This window comes from Rhinoraja longicauda, chromosome 27 (genome assembly GCF_053455715.1).
Source record: "Rhinoraja longicauda isolate Sanriku21f chromosome 27, sRhiLon1.1, whole genome shotgun sequence".
Lineage (NCBI taxonomy): Eukaryota > Metazoa > Chordata > Chondrichthyes > Rajiformes > Arhynchobatidae > Rhinoraja > Rhinoraja longicauda.
This window is the reverse complement of record NC_135979.1, coordinates 31,696,771-31,715,425: the sequence shown is the minus strand read 5'-3', so window position 1 is coordinate 31,715,425 and position 18,655 is coordinate 31,696,771. Positions and strand designations below refer to the sequence as shown.

The following is an 18,655-nucleotide window of genomic DNA, read 5'->3' as shown; positions in this document are numbered from 1 at the left end:
TCACCCAGAAGCCTCATGGCATCCGCATTGCAGTACACTGCCACCCAGCTTTGTGTCATCTGCAAGCTTGGAGATGTAGGATAGTGTTAGTGCGGGGATCGCTGGTCGGTGTGGACTCGGTGGGCCGAAGGGCCTGTAAACTAAACTAAACTAAGATATCAGTTTTCCAGCAATTGGTTTGATGTGGATTTTACATTGCCAGCATTGATTATCTTTGTCTCTCCTGTGATCTCATTCTTATACTTCTACACCTCGTTCAGTCAGGCCAGATAGGAAAGCTTTCAAGTGCTGTTTTTTCTTAGATTGCGACAACACTTCCAATCATCCTAAATGCTCTTGTTTTCCATCCTATCACCAACATTCCCTTGTTCTCTCCATCCAACTGCCCCAAGCCCCCCCACCCCCCACCCCCCCGCCCATGTTTCTCTGGAATTTAAAGCATGCATGTTTCTCACTTTTACAAGTCTGATAAAAAGATCATTGACCAAAGATTTCAACTGTGCCTCTCACTCCACAGATGCTGCCAGACCTGCTGAGTATATTCAACTTTTCCACTTTCATTTCACGAATAATTGTGTCAGATATTCTAGTCCAATAAACAGAATTGAACACTTACCTGGTAACCTGGTACTGGCTTTTATGTGGCTGACATCAGAACTCCCAGAACACACAAAACACTGCAAAAGTGACAACTAAAACCTTGAACTAATAAGCTTAATTACTTCTTTACCTCTGTTATTCAATGGCATGCTAAAAAAAACAGCTTTTATATGTTTCAACAACATTTTCTTCATCTGAAATTATCACTCGATCTCTTTGTCTTTGAGAATGTAATCGTTTAGAATATCTTTTCATGTTTTTCCCTAAAATGTCCTCATATGTGGCAGAAAACTTCCTCATCTTGTTACTGCCATTATGCCCACATCCAAATCATACATGCACAGAAGGCAATACATTGACATCTATTTTACCCTGTTTTAATTTTTCCACTTCTTACGTACTCCATCCATCTTTGCTCTCTTTTTATCCTTCAGCTTTGCCATATTGGCACTTTATCAAATACTTTTTGAAAGTTCAAACATCGCATTCCCTTTGTTCATCCACTTGGTAATTTCCTTGGAGAATTTGATTATAAAAGTCAAGCATGACCTAACCCCTTGCAGATCTCTGCTGACATCGCCTCTGGCTGATTGAAGCACCAATCTGAATTTCCAATTATGTTTTCAATCATTAAGTGTATTCTTAAACACTTTCTGTACATAATTATATTCCCATATTAAAATGATATAAAAAGCAGATGGTGTGGTGGGGGAAGATAAATGCTGGTGGCATGGAGCATGTGTTTCTTCTTCCAACCCATTGTATTCCACTGCTGAAGATCAATCACAACACATGTTACTTGTAGCGTGAAACTTCCCAAATGTATGCCTGGAAAAGAAAGTCAAAAAGCAGCACATTCAGAAACGGTGAAGAAAACTGATAATGAACATTTCATAGTACAAATGAATGCCATTGAAAGGAGAAATTGGCCAACCGCATAAATCAGTGTAGGTTTGTGATACACGATTACACTGTGCCCACACGAAACACTGCAAACATCATGTTAAATGAATGGGCTTACATTGGTTAGCTCAGTTGGTTAGAGCATGGTGCTAATAACGCCAAGGTCATGGGTTCCATCCCCGTATTGGCCACTGTTTCTCTTGCCCTAAATCGTATTCCCTTTATTCTGTATCTGCACTGTGGACGGCTCAATTATAATCATGTATAGTCCTTGGGCAGCACGGTGGCACGGAGGTAGAGTTGCTGCCAGAGACCCGGGTTTGATTCTGACCATGGGTGCGATATGTGGTTTATACACTCTCCCTATGACCTGTGTGGGTTTTCTCCGGGTGCTCCAGTTTCCTCCCACACTCTAAAGATGTAGAGATTGATTTATGGGTTCATTGGCTTCGGAAAAATGGTGAATTCTCCCTAGTGTGTGTAGGATAGTGTTAGTGTGTGAGGGTTGCTGGTCTGTGCGGACTCGATGGGCCAAAGGGCCTGATTCCACACTGTATCTCTAGACTAAAGTGCTCAGCAATACTCAAAGGGTGGAGGTGCCTCTTAAAAAAGACAATAGCAAACAAACTAGCCAAAGCTAGGCAACATAAAGATATAAAAGCAGAAAATGTCAGTCAGACAGCATCCATGTAAAATGAAACAAATTTAAACTTTTAGATCAATGACTTTTTTAATCATTGGTGATGCTGAATTTATAAGATGCAAAGAAAGAGGCGAGAAAATGAGAGAAGAAAAGGAAAGTTTGGTGAAAGAGTGGAAGGCAGGAGTTCTCAACCACTGTCTGAAGAAGGGTCTCGACCCAAAACATCACCATCCTTTTTCTCCCGAGATGCTGCCTGACCCGCTGAGTTACTCCAGCACTTTGTGACTATCTTGGGCATAAACCAGCAACTGCAGTTCCTCCCTACACTGTCCTCAACCTCTCTCTGCAGATTGCCAACACCCCACCTCGCTGCATTCTCCCATCCAGCCACAGCTGACCCAACACTTGGCCTGTTCGGTCATGCAGGGACCCTGCAGTCCATCCAGGTCAGGCAGGGATGTACGTACCATTGTCAGGTTAGAGTACTGCTTTCTGTGCTCCTGGTGTAGTCTCCGCTACATTAGGAACATCAGACACCTACTCTGTGACTGCTTTATAGCACAGCCCATTCAGTCCCACAGACCACGCCTCAGCTTCCGATAGCCTGGTGCTATCAGTCTCCATTCCCACTCCAAGAAACAGCATCTCATCTGCTGACACACGATGGGGCAAATGCTCATTGTGGGGCAAATGCTCACGGTGGGGCAAATGCTCACGGTGGGGCAAATGCTCACGGTGGGGCAAATGCTCACGGTGGGTCAAATGCACACGATGGGGCAAATGCACACGATGGGGCAAATGCACACGATGGGGCAAATGCACACGATGGGGCAAATGCACACGATGGGGCAAATGCACACGATGGGGCAAATGCTCATTGTGGGGCAAATGCTCACGGTGGGGCAAATGCTCACGGTGGGGCAAATGCTCACGGTGGGGCAAATGCACATGATGGGGCAAATGCTCATGGTGGGGCAAATGTTCACGGTGGGGCAAATGCTCACGGTGGGGCAAATGCTCACGGTGGGGCAAATGCTCACGATGGGGCAAATGCACACGATGGGGCAAATGCACACGATGGGGCAAATGCACACGATGGGGCAAATGCTCACGATGGGACAAATGCACACGATGGGGCAAATGCACACGATGGGGCAAATGCTCACGATGGGACAAATGCACACGATGGGGCAAATGCACACGATGGGGCAAATGCACACGATGGGGCAAATGCACACGATGGGGCAAATGCACACGATGGGGCAAATGCACACGATGGGGCAAATGCTCATTGTGGGGCAAATGCTCACGATGGGGCAAATGCACATGATGGGGCAAATGCTCATGGTGGGGCAAATGTTCACGGTAGGGCAAATGCTCATTGTGGGGCAAATGCTCATGGTGGGGCAAATGTTCACGATGGGGCAAATGCACACGATGGGGAAAATGCTCATTGTGGGGCAAATGTCCTCTTCAGTGCCGTAACCTTTTATTTGATTTGATGATCCTTTGATCTGCGCCCAGATACTCAGATCTAAATACCTGCACACTTCATAAGTTCATAAGTTGCAGGAGCAGGATTGGGCCATTCGGTCCATCAAGTCTACTCCACCATTCAATCATGGCTGATCTATCTTTCTCTCTCAACCCCATTAACATATTGTAGTGAGTCCAGACGAGTGGTTTTATTGGAATCCTTTATTAGTATCAAAACCCGTAACAAACGCGACCGACTTCTTCCTGGACAAACACTACTTTACTTAATAATCTAATCTCTCATCTGGTTTGGCGCCAAGCATTTAAATACCCCGCGCTTCCTTAACCCATGACCGTAATCCAATCCGAGGGTTCTATTACCTGGCCAATCCCTATGTCCCTACATGACCCCCCCCAGAACCCTCGAAACCATACCTCACGGGCGGCCGAACCTCCCGCCCAGAACGTGTACGGATAGGGGAAACCGATACCCCCAGTGTGACAGGAGGCGGGGGGGACGCCGCCGCTGGAGGCGATGGGAGGTTCACCGGAGCGGCGGGTGCCGGTGACGTGGGGCACTTGATAAACAACGGCAGCCCGGGACCAACCATAGGCGGCGGAGGCCCAAAAGGTGGTAAACTGGGCGCCGCTGACGGGACCAGTCGAGCAGCCACAGGCCGGCCCCGGCGCGGCGGCTGAGCCACCGACACGGGGAGGTCCTGGTCTAAATGGGCCGGCTTGAGACGGGACACTGAAACCAGCTCCTGACGATTTCCTACCTGCAAGGTGAAGGTTACAGTCCCTCTTTTGAGCACCTGGAACGGGCCCTGGTAAACCGGCTGCAGAGGGGGACGGTGGCAATCTTTCCGAAGAAACACGAAATCACAGCTCCGCAATTCCGAAGGAACGTGAACTGCTGTGCTTCCGTGACTAGAGGTGGGGACTGGAGCCAGAGAACCCACCCGTTCCCGGAGGGAGCCCAAGACTGACGTGACGGATGGCGGCAAGGCGGGAATGGAAGGGAGAATATCGCCCGGCACCCGCAGGGGCGAACCGTAGACGAGCTCGGCCGAAGATGTGCCCAGTTCCGCCCGCGGGGCCGTACGGATGCCGAGGAGGACCCAAGGCAGCTGGTCAGCCCAATCGTAGCCAGTCAGGCGAGCACAGAGGGACGCCTTCAGCTGCCGATGGAAACGCTCAACCATCCCGTTGGCTTGGGGATGATAGGCGGTGGTCTGCTGTAATCGAGCACCATACAGCTGCGCCAGCGCGGCCCAGAGACACGAGGTGAACTGGGCTCCCCGATCTGTGGTAATAATAGCCGGGACTCCGAAACGAGCCACCCAATGAAACGCCAGGGCCCGTGCACAGGAGGCCGCCGAGGTGTCCGACAACGGGAGCGCCTCCGGCCAACGAGTGAACCGATCAACCACCGTCAGTAGATGAGTGTAACCCCTAGAATAGGGCAATGGACCCACCAAATCCACATGGATGTGGAAAAAACGGGCGGGGGGAACCTCAAATGTCTGGTGCGGGGGCTGGACATGACGATGGACTTTGGAGGTCTGGCACGGAATGCAGGCGCGTGCCCAGGCTGCCACCTGCTTCCGCAGGCCATGCCAGACAAACCGGTCGGCCACCATGGCTGAAGTCGCCCTGATGGACGGATGTGCCAGGCCATGAATTGCCTCAAAAACCTTACGCCGCAGAGCGGCAGGCACCACCGGGCGAGGACGTGGGAGAGTAACGTCGCACCACAACTTGATACCTGTGGGGCCACACGCCACCTGCTCTAAACGCAGTCCCGAGGTTGTGGAGGCGTACACCGCGGCAGTTCCTTCCAGGCGCTGAGCCTCCGCTAGCTCCTGGAAATCCACATGGTCACCAACCACGGCTACGGAGGGAATGGCCGACCGGGACAGGGCATCAGCAACGGCATTCAGCCTACCCGCAATATGACGGACATCGGTCGTGAACTCCGAAATGAGGGTTAGGTGCCGCTGCTGGCGAGCCGACCACGGATCAGAAACCTTAGCAAAAGCGAATGTCAAAGGTTTGTGATCCGTGTAGGCCACGAAAGAACGGCCTTCTAAAAAGTAGCGGAAGTGCCGGACTGCTAAATACAGGGCCAGGAGCTCCCTATCGAACGCACTGTACTTGAGCTCCGCCCGAGAGAGCTGCCTGCTGAAAAACGCAAGAGGCTGCCACTCACCGTCAACCTGCTGCTCCAAAACCCCACCCACTGCCACGTCTGAGGCGTCCACCGTCAGAGCTGTGGGGGCGGAGGAGCGCGGGTGCACCAGCATGGTGGCATTGGCGAGGGCCTGTTTGACCGCAACAAAAGCCGTCTCCGCAGCTACGGACCATACCAACTCCGCGGGGTTACCTGCGAGACACTGAAAAAGGGGACGCATAACCCGAGCTGCTGCAGGCACGAACCGATGATAAAAATTGACCATGCCCACAAATTCCTGCAAGCCCTTGATGGTAGTCGGGCGGGGGAAAGAGCGGACCGCGTCCACCTTAGCTGGTAAGGGAGTGGCACCGGCCGGAGTAACCCGATGACCCAAAAAATCCACCGCGGACAGGCCGAATTGGCACTTGTCCGGATGGAGAATCAGGCCATGGTCTTGCAGCCTCTGGAACACGGTGCGGAGGTGGACCAAGTGCTCCTGGTCCGAACGGCTGGCAATCAATATATCGTCTAAATAAATAAAGACGAACGGCAACCCTCGACCCACCCGGTCCATCAGACGCTGGAATGCCTGAGCTGCATTTTTAAGGCCGAAAGGCATTCGCAACCACTCAAACAGTCCGAACGGGGTGATGGTCGCTGTTTTCGGAATATCCGGCGGGTGGACCGGGATCTGATGGTATCCCCGCACCAAATCAATTTTTGAAAATATTGTAGCCCCCTCCAGGCTAGCTGAAAAGTCCTGAATGTGTGGAATCGGGTAGCGGTCCGGCCGTGTTGCCGCGTTGAGTCGACGGAAGTCACCACATGGTCTCCACCCCCCAGATGCTTTGGAAACCATGTGCAAAGGGGATGCCCACGGACTACTTGAAGGCCGAATGATTCCCAACCTCTCCAAGTTTAGGAACTCCTCTCGCGCCCTGGCCAGCTTGTCAGGTGGAAGGCGCCGTGCCCGGGCAAAAACCGGCGGCCCTTCGGTTGGAATGAAATGGACGACCCCGTGCTTCTCCGAAGGTGAATCAAAACGCTGGACGAGAAGCTGCGGGAAGTCGGCCAGGACCGCATCGAACTGACCGGGAGCCGTGGTGATGGACTGGATGACTAGGCTGGGTGGGGCGGCGCTTGTAGAAGCCTCTGGCCCAGTATCCCGAGGCCGTACATCAGCCAAGGGTTGTAGGCCCCTCCCTCGGACGTCTGCGACCAAGGAAAACGCCCATAGGAAATCTGCCCCCAATATGGCCTGGCCCACATCCGCAACGATGAATTCCCAACGGTAAGTCCTGGACTCGAAGGACAAGGACATGGTCCTTTTACCGTACGTACGGATGGTGCTACCATTCACTGCAATTAGGGGCGGGCCCTTTTCCCCCACTCGAACTTCACAGTCATAGGGGGGCACAATACTTACAACCGCTCCCGTATCCACCAGGAAAACGATCCCGGTAGTCTGATCCGTAGCGTAGAGGCGGTGGTTACGGCCAACCGAGACTGCCTCTACAGTCGATCGGCCCCGGCGTTTCCCGGAAACGAACACGGGGATCTACAGCTTCGGGCGTCGCTGCCCCACCGCCGATGGAAAGAGCACCAGCGACGCCTATCCGGCTCTGTTGGTCGAGCCCGCTGCCAATGAACAGGCGCCGCCGCCCTCTCTTGGCGGGCCGGCTGCGCAATAGCGGCCGATGCGTCGCTCTCCCGGCCGCACTCCCGACTGCCGCTGGGCCTCGAGACCCGGTTAACGGAGCCGTCTCGGGCGTTGCGTTCCCTCACCAGCGTGTCTGCCTTCTCGGCGAACGCTACCGGCTCTGCAAAAGGGACGTCCGCCAACACCAACCTGACGTCCCCAGGTAGCTTCTCCCGGAAGGCCGCCTCAAACATCATACATGGCTGATGGTCGCCCGCCAACGCCAGCATCTCGGACATCAGCTCCGACGGCAGCCGCTGCCCCAGGTCTGGCAAATGGAGGAGCTTCAGAGCCCGCTGGCTCTGGGCCCAGCCGAAGGTCCGCAGCAGGAGCTTCTTAAGCCCTACGTACTGCTCCGTTTGGGGTGGACTGGTCAGGTATCGGCTGACCCGCGCAGCCACCTCCGCCTGCAGACAGCTCACCACATGATGGTACTTCTCCTGGTCTTCCTCCACCTTCTTGAGATGGAACTGTGACTCTGCCTGCACAAACCACAGGTGCGGCTGATGGGCCCAGAACGGCGGTAGATGGACTTCGCCCGCGCTCGCTCCCGCCTGCGACATGCTGCTGCTTTCTTCCTACGTTCGAGGTCACCAATGTAGTGAGTCCAGACGAGTGGTTTTATTGGAATCCTTTATTAGTATCAAAACCCGTAACAAACGCGACTGACTTCTTCCTGGACAAACACTACTTTACTTAATAATCTAATCTCTCATCTGGTTTGGCGCCAAGCATTTAAATACCCCGCGCTTCCTTAACCCATGACCGTAATCCAATCCGAGGGTTCTATTACCTGGCCAATCCCTATGTCCCTACAATATAACATATAACATATAACAACTACAGCATGGAAACAGGCCTATCCGGCCCTACCAGTCCACGCCGACCATTTTCCCTGACCTAGTCTCATCTACCTGCACTCAGACCATAACCCTCTAATCCCCTCTTATCCATATACCTATCCAATTTACTCTTAAATAATAAAATCGAGCCAGCGTCCACCTCTTCCACCGGAAGCCCATTCCATACAGCCACAACCCTCTGAGTAAAGAAATTCCCCCTCATGTTACCCCTAAACCTTTGTCCCTCAATTCTGAAGCTATGTCCCCTTGTTGGAATCTTCCCCACTCTCAAAGGGAAAAGCCTACCCACGTCAACTCTGTCCGTCCCTCTCAAAATTTAAAAAACCTCTATCAAGTCCCCCCTCAACCTTCTACGCTCCAAAGAATAAAGACCCAACCTTTTCAACCTCTCTCTGTAGCCTAAGTGCTGAAACCCAGGCAACATTCTAGTAAATCTCCTCTGTACCCTCTCCATTTTGTCGACATCCTTCCTATAATTTGGCGACCAGAACTGCACACCATACTCCAGATTCGGCCTCACCAATGCCCTGTACAATTTCAACATTACATCCCAACTTCTATACTCGATGCTCTGATTTATAAAAGCAAGCATACCAAACGCCTTCTTCACCACCCTATCCACATGAGATTCCACCTTCAGGGAACAATGCACAGTTATTCCCAGATCCCTCTGTTCCACTGCATTCCTCAATTCCCTACCATTTACCCTATACGTCCTATTTTGATTTGTCCTACCAAAATGCAGCACCTCACACTTATCAGCATTAAACTCCATCTGCCATCTTTCAGCCCACCCTTCCAAAAGGCCCAAGTCTCTCTGTAGACTTTGAAAATCTACCTCACTATCAACTACTCCACCTATCTTAGTATCATCTGCATATTTACTAATCCAATTTGCCACACCATCATCCAGATCATTAATGTAAATGACAAACAACAGTGGACCCAACACAGATCCTTGGGGCACTCCACTAGACACTGGCCTCCAACCTGACATACAATTGTCAACCGTTACCCTCTGGTATCTCCCATTCAGCCATTGTTGAATCCATCTTGCAACCTCACTATTAATACCCAACGATTTAACCTTCTTAATCAACCTTCCATGTGGAACCTTGTCAAATGCCTTACTGAAGTCCATATAGACAACATCCACAGCCTTGCCCTTATCAATTTCCCTGGTAACCTCTTCAAAAAATTCAAGAAGATTAGTCAAACATGACCTTCCAGGCACAAATCCATGTTGACTATTTCTAATCAGGCCTTGATTATCCAAATAATTATATATATTGTCCCTAAGTATCTTTTCCATTAATTTTCCCACCACAGACGTCAAACTAATAGGTCTATAATTGCTAGGTTTACTTTTAGAACCTTTTTTAAACAAAGGCACAACATGCGCAATGCGCCAATCTTCCGGCACCATCCCTGTTTCTAATGACGTTTGAAATATTTCCGTCATAGCCCCTGCTATTTCTGCACTAACTTCCCTCAATGTCCTAGGGAATATCCTATCAGGACCTGGAGACTTATCCACTTTTATATTCTTCAAAAGTGTCCGTACCTCCTCTTCTTTAATCCTCCTAATTTCCATCACTACTCTACTTGTTTCGCTTACCTCACATAATTCAATATCCTTCTCCTCGGTAAATACCGAAGAAAAGAAATTGTTTAATATCTCCCCCATTTCTTCCGGCTCAGCACATAGCTGTCCACTCTGACTCTCTAATGGACCAATTTTATCCCTCACTATCCTTTTGCTATTGACATATCTGTAGAACCCCTTGGGGTTTACTTTTACATTACTTGCCAAAGCAGCCTCATATCTTTTTTTCGCTTTTCTAATTTCCTTTTTAAGATTCCTTTTACATTCTTTATATTCCTCAAGAACCTCATTTACTCCCTGCCGCTTATATTTATTGTATATCTCTCTCTTTTTCCGAACCAAGTGACCAATTTTCCATTCTCCTGCCTTCTCCCCATAACACCTGACACCCGTTCTAATCAAGAATCTATCTCTGCCTTAAAAATACCCAATGAATCGGCCTCCACAACCTTCTGTGGCAATGAATTCCACAGATTCACCACCCTCTGATTAAAGAAATTCCTCCTCGTCTCCTTTCTGAAGGTACGTCCTCTTATTCTGATGCTGTGCCCTCTGGTCCTAGACTCTCCCACTACTGGAAACATCCGCACCACAACCACTCAATCCAAGCCTTTCATTGTTCGGTAAGTTTCAATGAGGTCCCCCCTCATCCTTTTAATCTCCAGCGAGTACAAGCCCATTGCCTTCAAATGCTCATTATATGTTATCCCAATCATTCCTGGGATCATTCTCGTAAACCATGATAGTGCAGGGCCACTTCCTAGAGGAAACGTGCATGTGTATCTTTACAAGACCACAGTTGCTCAAAGGCTGAAGCTACAGAAACATTTCATTTCCTTTTGTTTATTGCAAACAAGGATGAAACTTTCAACGGAGGGGTGTTCATTGAGAAAAATAAATATTTTTGTGTCAGAATTAGTTCCATTTTGGCCATGTAGAGAGATTGCAATATCAATATGAGGAATAGGTTTGCTATCCCCAATAGTCAAAAGTTATTCTTCCAAAAAGCCCGCTCTAGCGAGAAGGAAAACAGACAAGAAATATTTCAATGATTCAACACAACTTTATTGTCACATGTATCTAGCTACTGTGAAATGCTTTGCTTTGCATTCAACCCAGTAAAATCATGTAGCAGAGGTCACCCAGACAAGTGTCGCCACGTTTAGGCATAGACAAAGTTACAAAAGTTCACCCAACAGACCTATCTACTGCGTGCCACCGTGCGTGGCAGCTGCCCCCACCCCCACCCCCCCCGACTAGATCCCCCGTTTGTTCTCGACGGCCCTCCATCTGCTCTCCGATGGAACTCCTCACTCCCCACCAGCCTCCTTGCTCTCCTCTCTCTCCACTGGCCTCCACTCTCTCCACCGGCCCTCCACTCTCTCCACTGGCCTCCTCTCTCTCCACTGGCCTCCACTCTCTCCACCGGCCCTCCACTCTCTCCACCGGCCCTCCACTCTCTCCACTGGCCTCCTCTCTCTCCACTGGCCTCCACTCTCTCCACCGGCCCTCCACTCTCTCCACTGGCCTCCACTCTCTCCACTGGCCTCCACTCTCTCCACCGGCCCTCCACTCTCTCCACCGGCCCTCCACTTTCTCCACCGGCCCTCCACTCTCTCCACCGGCCCTCCAATCTCTCCACCGGCCCTCCACTCTCTCCACTGGCCTCCACTCTCTCCACCGGCCCTCCTCTCTCTCCACTGGCCTCCTCTCTCTCCACTGGCCTCCACTCTATCCACTGGCCTCCACTCTCTCCACTGGCCTCCACTCTCTCCACTGTCCTCCACTCTCTCCACCGGCCCTCCACTCTCTCCACTGGCCTCCACTCTCTCCACTGGCCACTCTCTCCACTGGCCTTCACTCTCTCCACCGGCCCTCCTCTCTCTCCACCGGCCCTCCACTCTCTCCAACGGCCCTCCACTCTCTCCAACGGCCCTCCACTCTCTCCACCGGCCCTCCACTCTCTCCACCGGCCCTCCACTCTCTGTGACGGCCCTCCACTCTCTCCACTGGCCTCCTCTCTCTCTACTGGCCCTCCACTCTCTCCACCGGCCCTCCACTCTCTCTAACGGCCCTCCACTCTCTCCACTGGCCCTCCACTCTCTCCACTGGCCTCTCTCTCCACCGGCCCTCCTCTCTCTGTGACGGCCCTCCACTCTCTCCACCGGCCCTCCTCTCTCTGTGACGGCCCTCCACTCTCTCCACTGGCCCTCCACTCTCTCCACTGGCCTCCTCTCTCTCCACTGGCCTCCTCTCTCTCCACTGGCCTCCTCTCTCTCCACTGCCCTCCTCTCTCTCCACCGGCCCTCCACTCTCTCCACTGGCCTCCACTCTCTCCAATGGCCCTCCTCTCTCTCCACCGGCCCTCCACTCTCTCCACTGGCCTCCACTCTCTCCAATGGCCCTCCTCTCTCTGTGACGGCCCTCCACTCTCTCCACCGGCCCTCCACTCTCTCTAACGGCCCTCCACTCTCTCCACCGGCCCTCCTCTCTCTGTGACGGCCCTCCACTCTCTCTAACGGCCCTCCACTCTCTGTGACGGCCCTCCTCTCTCTGTGACGGCCCTCCACTCTCTCCACCGGCCCTCCACTCTCTCCACTGCCCTCCTCTCTCTCCACCGGCCCTCCACTCTCTCCAACGGCCCTCCACTCTCTCCAACGGCCCTCCACTCTCTCCACCGGCCCTCCACTCTCTCTAACGGCCCTCCACTCTCTCCACTGGCCCTCCACTCTCTCCACCGGCCTCTCTCTCCAACGGCCCTCCACTCTCTCCCCTGGCCCTCCTCTCTCTGTGACGGCCCTCCACTCTCTCCACCGGCCCTCCTCTCTCTGTGACGGCCCTCCACTCTCTCCACTGGCCCTCCACTCTCTCCACTGGCCTCCTCTCTCTCCACTGGCCTCCTCTCTCTCCACTGGCCTCCTCTCTCTCCACTGCCCTCCTCTCTCTCCACCGGCCCTCCACTCTCTCCACTGGCCTCCACTCTCTCCAATGGCCCTCCTCTCTCTGTGACGGCCCTCCACTCTCTCCAACGGCCCTCCACTCTCTCCAATGGCCCTCCTCTCTCTGTGACGGCCCTCCACTCTCTCCACCGGCCCTCCACTCTCTCTAACGGCCCTCCACTCTCTCCACCGGCCCTCCTCTCTCTGTGACGGCCCTCCACTCTCTCCACGGGCCCTCCTCTCTCTGTGACGGCCCTCCACTCTCTCTAACGGCCCTCCACTCTCTGTGACGGCCCTCCTCTCTCTGTGACGGCCCTCCACTCTCTCTAACGGCCCTCCACTCTCTCCACCGGCCCTCCTCTCTCTACAATGGTCCACCTCACACTCTGACAGCCGTCCTCTCTCTACGACCACCCTTCTCTCTCTCTGACAGTCCCCTCGCTGGGAACTCTCCTGAATTGAAAACCAAAATAACAAAACCTTCATTGTCCTGCCAGTTATTCACCATTAAATATTTGGACTGTTTAGTGATTTTTCCAAAATGAAAACGCTACATTCTGTAAATTATACATCTTAAATACATTTCACAAGTAACCCACTACATTTGACTTAATTCAGATGTATGTATCCTTGTTGGACATCTTGCAGAGTAGTAAAGGGCAGCAACGTTTTGGGTGAAATTTGTTGCATTCTGTTTCTAATCAGACTTTCTCTTGAAATTAATGAATGGCAGATGGTTCATATTTTAAACTGTTTATACTGGTATGCAGTGTGTGTGATGAATAGATCAATTAGCCACAGTTTATCATTCACCTGATAATTCCCAGCAACTTCCCAAGTCCGAACGGTAAAACCTTATACATGCTCCACAAATGCTTGCAAGGTGTTCTTCTTTACTGTTATGGTCATGTCAAGCTCATTATAAAAAACTAATCCTAATCCAAATACACTGGTAGTGTTTTAAGTGGTCTCCTTGAAGTTTTCTCCATTTCAAAAGATTAGTTTTGCAGCTGTCTTCTTTATTGTGGGTTTGAGTGAGGCTGTACATCAACCCTGCCAGATTACTGTAACATAATGAGAAAATGGAGGATGGGGCTTAACCTCCACAGACTCCACAGACCCAAAGGATTATTATCTTGCATCCCATAACAGGTTGTTTTTTCCCTCTGGTTACTTCCCTCTGTACGTCCCCCTGCCCAGGACCAGACCCCACCATCCCCAGGGGCCGGTGGACTGGGAATCCAGTAGGATCAGGTAAACCCCTTCATGTTGCTCAACATTGCTCAGTATTAAAAGGTTCCAGATGTTACCGTTCAGTGGGCAGCTTGCCAGGTCATTGTGATAGTCTCACACAGCACATGTTGTGTTCCTTGGATGCAGATCCTGTGCTCATTATGTATAATGCTTCACATTGACCACACTGTGTAAGCAGGTATGAAATCTGGGTCAAATTTGCAAGCTTCTTCCTGAGTTTCATACTGAAATATTCAATCATTCTCATGGGACATTTTTCATATAATTTAAATAAGGTCAATAATTTACTTGGAGACTTGGACAATTCCAAGTCTTCGGGGCAGCACAGATGCACAGCGGTAGAGTTGCTGCCTTGCAGTGCCTGAGACCCGGGTTTGATCCTGACTACGGGTACTGTCTGTACGGAGTTTGTACGTTCTCCCCGTGACCTGCGTGCGTTTTCTCCTGTTTCCTCCCACATACTAGAGACGTACAGGTTTGTAGGCTAATTGCCTTTGTATAATTGTAAATTGTCCCTAGTGCGTGTAGGATAGTATTAGCGTGTGGGGATTGTTGGTCGGCACGGTGGGCCGAAGGGCCTGTCTCCATGCTGTATCTCTAAACTAAACAAACCTAAACTAAAACTAATCCACTATTGCCCTGCTAAGGTGAACAACAGCTTAACTAGACCCAAAAACGAACCTGAGTTTTGTTTGACATTCACCATTGATTGGAGTTTAAAGCATTGGCACCCAGTGGATCTTTGGTGACACATCTTCCATACTATGTCTAAGCCAACAGCCACCTTCAGAGTAACAATTCACATGTTGACTTTGAAATATTGGAATGTGTTGACCTTCTGTTTTACAAATGCGATAGCACTTCAAAGTGTTTCATCATCTGAGAAGCCCTTTCAGAACATTTTTCCTTTTCTAATGTTCTACTTATGTGCAAGACCTTTCCTTTTTTATTCTTTCCTTTCCTTCATTTTACTTTTTTCATTGTTTCTTTTCATCTCTTTCTTTTCATCTTTCTTTCTCACTTGCTCTCCCTACTATTTCTGTCTCCTCTTGCTTTTCATTCATTTCTCTCTCTCTGCTTTCTTTCCTCCTCTCTCTCTGTACCTCCTCTCTCTATGTCCCTCTCTCAATCTTTCTCTCTCTCTCTCTCTCTTTTTTTTTCTTTTCCTTTTCAATGACTTTATTCAGCACAAACGCATGATACATCACATCAAAACCACATTCAGAGGTTACAAAGCATCAAGTAATCATTATAATACAATGTTGCCTTCATTATTTACAATGCTCTCAACCCCCCCCCCCCGCGGTGACCAGCGCCCACGGACGGCCTCCAGCGTCCCCGTGGACACCGCGTGTTCCCTCTCTAGGGTCACGCGCGCACGGACGTAGGCCCGGAAAAGGGGGAGGCAGCCCACTCTGGCAAGACCATTGACCGCCCGCTGCCTGGACCCGCGAATGGCCATCTTGGCCAGGCCCAGGAGCAAACCGACAGGGAAATCCCACCCTCCTGACCGGCCCTCCCCACTCCCAGCCCCGAGCACAAACACCAGGATCGTAAGACTGAAATGCAGCCAAAACTTGAGGAGCAACCCCTTCAGATACTCATACAGGGGCAGCAACCTCACACACTCCATGTACATGTGGAACACGGACTCTTCCTCGCCGCAGAAAATACAAGCAGCCGGCGAGTCCGTGAACCGACTCAAAAAATTATTACACACAACGGCTCTGTGCAACACTCTCCACCCCAGGTCCCCGATGTAAAGGGGGAGAACTCCCTTGTAGAGAAACCTCCACTGGGGACCACCCCCGCCATCAGGTGGCAACACGGATCGCCAAGGCGTATCCGGATGGAAGACGAAGGCGAGGAGATGCAGAGTGTGCAGGAGCATCCTATACAGTAAACGTCTGTCTGCATCACGGAACGGCACGCTGGGCATCTGGGAGAGGCGGCTCAAGTTGTGCGGGGCCGGCTCCCGGGAAATATTCCGGAGCCTGGGCCCGATGAGCAGTTCCGGCGGAGCGGGGGTAAGCTCGGCCGGAATCACTCCAAGCACACGCCGCTCCCCAACACCCACCGCGACAGCGTGAGGACCGGCCCCCCTCACAGCCACAACACCCCCCTCCCCCTGAGGAGCAACGCGCTGACTGAAGATGACCAAATTCCTCACTCTTAACACATCGCGGTAAAAACTTGGCATGTCCCGTGTGGCGCGTGCGTGCTCTCTCTCTCTCTCTCTCTCTCTCTCTCTCTCTCTCTCTCTCTCTCTCTCTCTCTCTCTCTCTCTCTCTCTCTCTCTTTTTTTTTTTTTTTTCTCTCCTCACCCTTTTTCTCTCCTCGCCCTTTTCTCTCCTTGATTTCTTTGTCTTTCTTTCATTTTCTGACTAATTTATCCCGATTCCTCCCTTCTGCGTGCACCAAGACTATGTAAAAAGTGAAGAATACTCAAGATTTAAAATTCTTCCATTTTTAAATCATTGGGACTGGTCTAAATTAGATTGTAAATGGTAAGGCTTTTTCTCATCAAGGATGAATAACTGGAGGGTCATTAACTGACAGTATGGCCTGTCAAAATTATTACATTCATTTTCACTTAGTGAAATAACAGAATCATTTAAATGAATAAAACAAACTCTAATTCCCAAGAAAGCTGAAATATCATCTTTATTATTTTCAGTTTGGAATTAGTTATCACATTATGTTGAAACATTAGGAAAAAGCAATGTGGTTCTGAGATCAAAAATCACATTTTAATCTAAATAGTTTGTAGAATAAAAATAATATTCATCTAAAAATTGAGATTGCAATCTCCTGTTCTAGAACTACAACGAAGATTTTACAACGTATAACTTTTGGATCAATGAACAGCTTAGGGACTGGAAAGAAAATTTTAATTGTCTTGCCAGTCATTCAGCATTAATTATTGGGTTTTTGTGAAATAGTAATCATTTCCTTTGTGTGACAGGGCGGCACGGTGGTGCAGCGGTAGTGTTGCTGCCTCATAGCCCCAGAGACCCGGGTGCTGTCTGTACGGAGTTTGTACGTTCTCCCTGTGACCACGTGAGCTTTCTCCAGGGGCTCTGGTTTCCTCCCGCACTCCAAAGACGTACAGGTTACAGGTTAATTGGCTTCCGTAAATTACAAGTTGTCCCTAGTGTGTGTAGGACAGTGCTAGTGTACGGGATCACCGTAGGTATGCTTGTACAGTCATGCTGGGGCCTGTTTCCTGTTCCCCCTGTTTCCCCACTGTACCTCCAAAAACTAAAAAAAACTAAAAGATTTTTTATTAATGTATTCTCCACTTGTCAAAATGACCAAGCAGGGAAAACATCTGTAACTTACTGCTCTTGCTCTTCCTTCCAATGAATACAAGATTAATCCAGTGACATTCACTGATGTTAACTCCTTGTCCATTAATTTTTCAACAGTTGGTAAAAAGAAGTGATTTAAAAAAAAGATTTATCCTTCATTGGATGAGGTTTGGGAGGAGGTCCGAGTGAAACATTAGATTTGGAGGGGGTTGGTAAGGTGGAAACTGTGCAAATGCGTGTCCCTCTGCTGGGTCTGCTGGGTCTGCTGGGTCTGCTGGGTAATTCAGAACGCATGGGCACAGTCTCATGTTCTGAGGCCAGTGTTTGAAGCATTCTGACTGTAATGGTAACACCATGCATTTCCTGCCTGCATAAACCACCCACACATCCAGTATCAACTTCCCAGTGAAACCCAGCTCATTGATCAAATTCAGCTATGTTGCGGAAAAGGACAAAGTTAGACCAAGATGTGAAAGTCCTCAACTTAGGAAAAGCCAATATGGCTGAGCTGTGATTGATCAAAGGCAGATAAGCAGGTTCTGGAAGTAAATCTGTTTCAAACATTATGAGGGTATCGCCAGAACTCGAGGGCGTGAGCTACAGGGAGAGGTTGAGCAGGCTAGGACTTTACTCATTGGAGCGCAAGAGGATGAGGAGAAATCTCATAGGGTGTGTAAGATTGTGAGAGGAATAGATAGGGTGAATGCACAGAGTCTTTTACCCAGAGGACATTGGTAAGGGGGGAAGATTTAATAGGAACCTGAGGGGAGACTTTTTTACACCAAGGTGGTAGGCATATGGAACGAGCTGCCAGAGGAAGTAGTTGAGGCAGGTACTATCACCAATTTAAAAAAACATTTGGATAGGTACAGGGATGGGTTTAGAGTTTATGGGCCAAATGCAGGCAGGTGGGATTGGTGCAGATGGGGAACGTTGGTCGGCATGGGCAGGTTGGACTGAAGGCCTGTTTCTGCACTGTATGACTCTATGACTCAATGAAATGTGGGTGATATTCAAAGAGGACTTAGGTTCACAACCACTATTTTCCAACAGATATAAAGAAAATCCTTTATATTATTAGTCGCACAAGGCCGGATAAGGAGAAATAGATATTTTGCATCAGAAAATGAGAGTTCACTACTGTACCAAACCTGGAAGAAAATTGAAAATGCACGTGTGAAAGTA

The 18,655-nt window shown here is 50.1% G+C and overlaps 1 non-coding gene across 1 annotated transcript; it reads left to right on the top strand.

Moving 5' to 3' along the window:
- Window positions 1-1,614: 1,614 nt before the first annotated feature.
- On the top strand, window positions 1,615-1,694 carry trnai-aau (transfer RNA isoleucine (anticodon AAU)). Its single transcript has one exon. It is a non-coding gene; the product is annotated as a tRNA-Ile (tRNA).
- Window positions 1,695-18,655: the final 16,961 nt, after the last annotated feature.